We start from the raw sequence: 6,487 nt of genomic DNA on the forward strand, positions 1-6,487 counted from the left end.
AGGACACCCAGACCAGACAAGGGTAGTTAAAGGCTAAAACAGTAAAAACCATTCACGGCAGGCATTATATAAAGGACCGTTGTCGTGCACAGCAGGGGATCACGAACACAATAATAGTAACCTTTAGGAGAGAATCACAACAAATAAGCAAGCATTGAGAAAGAAAACGAAAAGAAAAGAATGGAAGAATTAGAAAGAACGAAAAATGGAAAGCATAGAATGGCAGGCATGCATCAATAGGCTGATTCACTCTCTCCCTCTAAAGCCCCGCTTTTTGCAAAAAACAAAAGATTCTTTTGGGCACAGGCCATTTAGCCCCGTTCCCTCAAAGCAATTAATTTTTTTCGTGGGAGATTATTTGCATTAAGGAAATGGTTACCTTTTTGTTTTGGCCTTGTAATATAATTTGGCATGGCAGACTGATTTCTCCCTCTTTGATTCAACAAACTCATTACTATTTCTTTCCCACTTATTTCTGCTACTTTATGTACGGGGCGTCTTTTGTCGCTCCCCTTTGTTTATTCTGTCTAAATAGTGAACGCATTTCTTTTGTTATCTTTATTACATCTGCCTGCCATAACTTTCCTATAGCAGCTCCGCCTATCATGGGCAAATGATCAAAGTTTTGGCAAACTGGGCATAGTTTGTGCACAAGCCGGACCTAGGTGGGTTACAATTAGACCGGTCCCAACTCCCTAATCTAGAACACTTGGCCCCAGTACGGCAGGAGGTAGCCTAACCCAACATTACAAAAAGGCCCACCACTGGCATTATTTTTTTTTTTTTTAGAGAGGATTAACCTATTGCGTCTGCTCCTAAACTAATGATAGCTCATTAGACGAGAATTGAATTTTAGATCTTTTATTCAACCATTAAAAATTTTATCAATTGAACTAAATGGAACCCAAAGACTTTTACTAATTCTAAAGGGCAATAAGAGTATTTGGGCCAAATCTTTATTAATTAATATTTTTTCTTTGATTTTACTTAATTTTGAGATTTTTTTTTTTAGGGAAGATGGAGAATATAAACTCCTGTTGATGCCCATTTTGCAAATCCATACCCAAAGGCCCATGAGGAAGAAAGCCTAGTAAGTTGCAAGACGCAAAAGCCCATACGAAGGAAAGCCCAATGAAAAGCAAGGCCCAAAGATCCATCAAGAAGACCGAAAAGCATGAAAGGTCCAAAGAAAGAAGTGCAAGTGAAAGCAATCTATAGCAAACACAAATCTGCAGCAAAATACAAATTTGCTGCAAAATACAACTTTGCCGCATAATACAGTTCTCTAGCAGAATGGCTTCGACAGATAAAGATAAATTGGGCCCAAAACCCTTTTGATCCAGTCAACATTATTTGGCACACAAAGTCCTAAATCCTTTTGTATAAAGAAGATAGGCATGAAAACTGATATGAAAAAGTACGATGAAAAGAAACAGTGAACAACAGGAAATATTAGCAGCAGTAATCACGTGAAGGAAAAAAAAAACCAAACCAAAGGAAATGACAAGCACAGTAGGAAACGCATGAGGAAATAAGACAGAAAACATGCAGCAGAACGAAACAGAACTAATATGCTATGGCAGAAACAGCGTGGGAACGAAAGAATACAAAAACAGAAGGGCCAGACCACCACCAACCTGTACCCAGCCAATACAAGGGAGGTGGGCCCACGGTTAAAGGGATTTAGAGGGTGTGGTTTGGTGGTGAGGGGAAAAGGGGGTCTATATTTGGTTTCCTGTCATGACTTCTTTTGGGAATATACCTTACTGGGATGGTATCTTACCCAAAAGAAGTAATAGATGGTTGACCACCTGATGCATGCCATAGAGTTAGGTAGTGAGGTAGCCCAATCCTTATCTTTGAACCTAGAGGTAGAGGTATACAGCAAGAACAAACAAAATGGAATTTTGTCGTGCAGCAAACATGTACTGAGCAATGGCAGTGGTCGGGGCAACCAATGAGTTGGTGGGTAGTCTTGAAGGGATGCTCATAACAAACCAAAAACAGTTGGTCAAGCCTTAGGGGTAAAATGGAGAAATCCCATTGAATTAGCTCATTATAAAAGGAAGAGGTAGCTATGGATAAAAGAGAGACCTGGATGGGGGGGAAGCACCTAAAGGGGGAAACTCATGGTAAGAGAGTAGTAAATACCCAGAGAGAGGGACCTAGGAAAATGAAAGACCAAAAGGGGGAACAACTTACTGCGAGAGAGTAGTAAGAAACTAAGAGTAAAAAGAACGGAGAGAAAGAAAGAAAGAAAGTGGTAAAAAGAAGAGAGAAAACGTGGCAGGAATAGGGGCATGCATCAATAGATCATCTTTTCCCTTACTCTTAGCAAACCTATTCTTTGAAGTCTCCAAAAGTAATAGCTAATAGCCATTTAGCACTATTCTCCAAAATGCTCAACCTTGATGGCTAAAGCCTATGACAAGTTTGTTCAAGTTGGGGTTTGGGTTTCTTCTTGGTTTACTTATTCTATGGGAAGATTCAATACTTAATTTCGACTACAAATATATTTGATTTTTCTCATTATAACTTATATCTGCTGTATTTAGTCATTTTTTCATAACACATTTTTATTATATTTACCGTGTTAAGCTATTATACTAGCTAAACCTTTTTTGCCGAAGCCTTCTTATTTCTTTGTTATTACGTATTTTACTTTTGACACGAACTAATTATTATCTTGCCATAAGTATATATACATATACATTGTAGCTTATGTTCTGCCATATATTATATATATATATATGTGTGTGTGTATGTGTGAATACGTATAAGTATATATACTCATATATGTATGTATATATATTTGAGAATTTGCTAACCCATTTAAACTAACATTTGTTTGATGGGTATTTTCTTTGGGTTTTAGATTTGTTTATGTGCAGGAAGTAGAAAAGTATTTTTGCAGTAAGAAAAATGAAGAGTAGTTGATAATGCCGAAAAAACCACCAGTGAGCCACATAATACTCGCGCATTCTAAACAGCACCTACACAACAAAAAGGAGAAGACCTAACAGAGAGCACCGGTGTGGTGCAGGCCAAATACCCTCCGAAGGTCAAGTTAGAACTTGTTACAACTCTAGAGTGCTAGAGAGAGATTAATTACGCGTACCTTAATTTGTGAGAGTATTGGTGTTTTTATAGTAGTAGAGGGTTGACCATCTCTTACTTGGGCTAGAAGTCCTTTCCTTATAGGAAACCTCATGAGCGTATATTACGGAATCCTTTCCTTGTAGGAGACTGACATTGAGCATGGGATACAAGTCATTTCCTTATATACTCATGCGTGGTGGCCAAGCAAAGATTTTATTAGAACCGTCAGCTTCAGGACCGTCAACTTATCTTATGCCCTTCAGCCATATCGGCGTTAGCCTTTAGATGGAGTTAGCCCCTTGAGCAGGCTTCCTTTCATCTTTGTCCCATCACATCACTGTCCGTTAGCTATGGGGTCTTCAGTTTCTCATTTAACTTATCCCGTCAGCCTAAGCTGTAGACTCCGTTCCATGAGCAAAGCCGACGGGTTCAGCCTGGATACTGCTTGTTATAATTTTACTTATCAGTTGCCCCCTACTCCATATCTCCGTCAGTTTGAACTGACGGGTTATGGAGTTATATTTTTTCGTTGCTAACTTTCACTTTGGCCAGGAGAGAGAAAATAGGTCAAAGGTGTTTCCTCGAGCAGCCATTATTAAATGCTCAGACACGTGGCGCACTCTGGTTGGCTCTACTTCTAGACGAGGGCGTCGCTTCGTCTTCCGTGCCTTTCCCCTTTATATATAACTCACCTCTTCCCCTCATTTTTCCTATTTCATCTTTACTGATTCCTAGAGAGAAGATCCGTCGCCTTTGTTTCGTCAATTCTTTAACATCGTCGCCTATGTTTCTACTGTCGCTTCCAGAACCGTCACCCATTTTAAAAAACTTGTAAGTCCTTTTTTTTCCTTTCTTTGTACATGCTTTATTTCGGTTGATTTCTCTATAGCGAGGTCGTCATCCTAGGTGCTTAGAATAAATCTGTCACTTGTATGTAGTCAGATGTCAAGTGACGCGTCGAGTGATCAGTCGTCGGTCCATGATGGAGCGGGCTACGATGAGGTATTTGGTTCAAGTGATGAGTCCGGGAGCTTTTCCTGGTTGTCAGAGAGAGAGACGTCAGCCCAATCTCCTGACGAGGAGGTAGGGAGTCACAAAAATGAAGGGCAGGAGGAGGTAGTAGGTGAGGAAGGTGAAGTTGAGGTGGAAAAAGAGAGGGATAGTGACGGAAGTGAGGGTGACAAGGAGTCTTGTGAGGGAACCTCAGGAAGTCTTAGAGGTAGCCGTCCCTTCATCCTTCCCGAGGAATAGGCCGTCAATAAGTTTTTACCAAAAATGAGTGATAAGGTCTTTAAAGAGTTGCGCATCCATTTCCAAATCCCAAACCACATTCCTATCCGTCTCCCCAAGGAAAATGAAAAGTGCTATACGGGAAGAACCGCAGACGTTGGCATGTATGATGCCATGTTCGCTGCAAGGCTCAGATTGCCCCTGACGGCCTTACACCGTCAGCTGGCTGATTTTCTGGGGTTGTCCATTAGCCAGATTGCTCCAAATTCATGGAGGATCTTTATAAGTGCTGAAATCTTATGGGGTCGTCTGAGTGAAGGACATCGTCAACTTTCTTTTGAGGAATTCTTCTACTGCTATAGACCTTAGCACCTTTCTTCCTCTAAGGGGAGTACCATTTTGCTGTCAAGGAGAGGGAGCTAAGATTAGTGTCTGAGATGCCAGATTCAAATAGAGATTGGAAGAGTAGATTTTTTTTGTTAAAGGGACGAACTGGGTGTGCCGTCAAGAAGAATGGGAGACGATGCCTTGTGGTTATTTTGATAATACTTGGGCTCTCGTCAGGGATTCAAGTTTTAGCCGACAGCTTTTAGCCCCGTCAGCTTTTACATGTTTATTTTATTTTTGATATTTAACACCGTCAGCTTGTTTTTCTTTTAAGCCAACGCTCGACCTCTTATAACTGAAGAGCAGAGGGATTTTATCCGTCAGGTTCTAGAGATTCCCTTAGAGGAGCGAAAGTGTTGAGATTTAATTACTCTTGACACTCTTCACGCGTACTGCAGGGGTCCGGAACCGACGCTTGAAGCTCCCAAACTAGAGAAATTTTCTTGCCGTCGTGAGTAGCATTCTACAATTCTGTTACTTTGGCTCTTTATCATTAATTTTTCTTATGCATATATGTTGTCTTTTGCAGAAATGGAGCTCGCTAAGCAACGAATAAGGGCTGCCGTTGCCCGTCAGAAGGAGGAAAAAAGGGCAAAGGGGGAGTTGACCTCCACGTCAACCCCCCAAACCGTCACTAAGTGTTCGTTGAATAGGAAACCTGACGGGAAAGATGGCCGTCTATCTAAAAAGGTGGCCGTCACTTTCTAGAAATGAGCCCCTAGAGAAGTCACCCCCCAAATCAAGCCATGGAGCGAGAAAAGGGGTGATAACTCCTTCCGGTCCTGTCCTCGAAGGGCCCCGTTGCCTACTGACGCACAAGGATTATGCCGTCGGCAAGGTGGAATCGTTCATAAAGCCGACGGATATAGATCCTTGTGCTTTGTTGGGGACGGAGGACTTGGGGGCGTCAGCTTTGTTTGACCTAACACGGGTAAGCTGTCTCCTCTATCTAGTTTTTCTCTTATTATATATATTTTTTGTTTATTGACTGACGGCTATGTCCTTATTAGGCCTTGGTACGTGTAAAAGCGCTCCAGGACCGGTGTGTGGCCAAGGAAGGAGTTGTCACTCGCGTTAGTAAGCATAACACTAACTTGTTGAACTAGCAAGCGCAGTATAAAGAGGCAGTCCGCCTCCTGAACGTTGAGCTAAAAGAGACGAAGTAGAAGTTAGAGGAGGCGCGTCATCAGAAGGAGAAGTTAGAACAAGAGCTGACGACCCTTAGTGGGCAGGTGGAGACAGCTGGGGCTGATGCGGTCCAAAAATTCAAGGCGTCAAATTCCTTCATTGATTCATGTGGTGGATACTACAGTACTGGATTTGATGATTGCCTTAAGCAAGTTGCGTCAGCCTTTCCTGAGCTGGATCTATCTGGGATCATCTTGGATTACGCCCCGCCAATGACGCCTGCTGATGACGCCGTCATTGTTGAAGGTGACGATTCCAAGGATGCACCTCCACATGAAGATAAAGGGGTTGTTCTGGCCCAGCTTGCTACGAACCCTCCAGTTATCACTTCCAATCCTTCTATGGAGGTCCTTGACGTAGAAGACCCTTCCGTTTAAAATAGTAAAAAGACTTCAAGCGACCCCCCTTCTGCCCAGCCATAGTTTTGTTTTTTTAACTGTTATCTTTTGTTCCATTTGCGAACAACATTTTTAGGTGCCCCTTGGTTTTCTGGGCTTTTATTTGTAAGTAATTTACTTTCGCTTGTAATACTTAACACCCGTCGCTTCTGAATATGTATATATGGCCATTTGTTTGTGTGCTT

The sequence above is a fragment of the Quercus suber genome, unplaced genomic scaffold, assembly GCF_002906115.3.
Source record: "Quercus suber isolate HL8 unplaced genomic scaffold, Cork oak 2.0 scaffold_433, whole genome shotgun sequence".
NCBI classification, from domain to species: Eukaryota; Viridiplantae; Streptophyta; class Magnoliopsida; order Fagales; family Fagaceae; genus Quercus; species Quercus suber.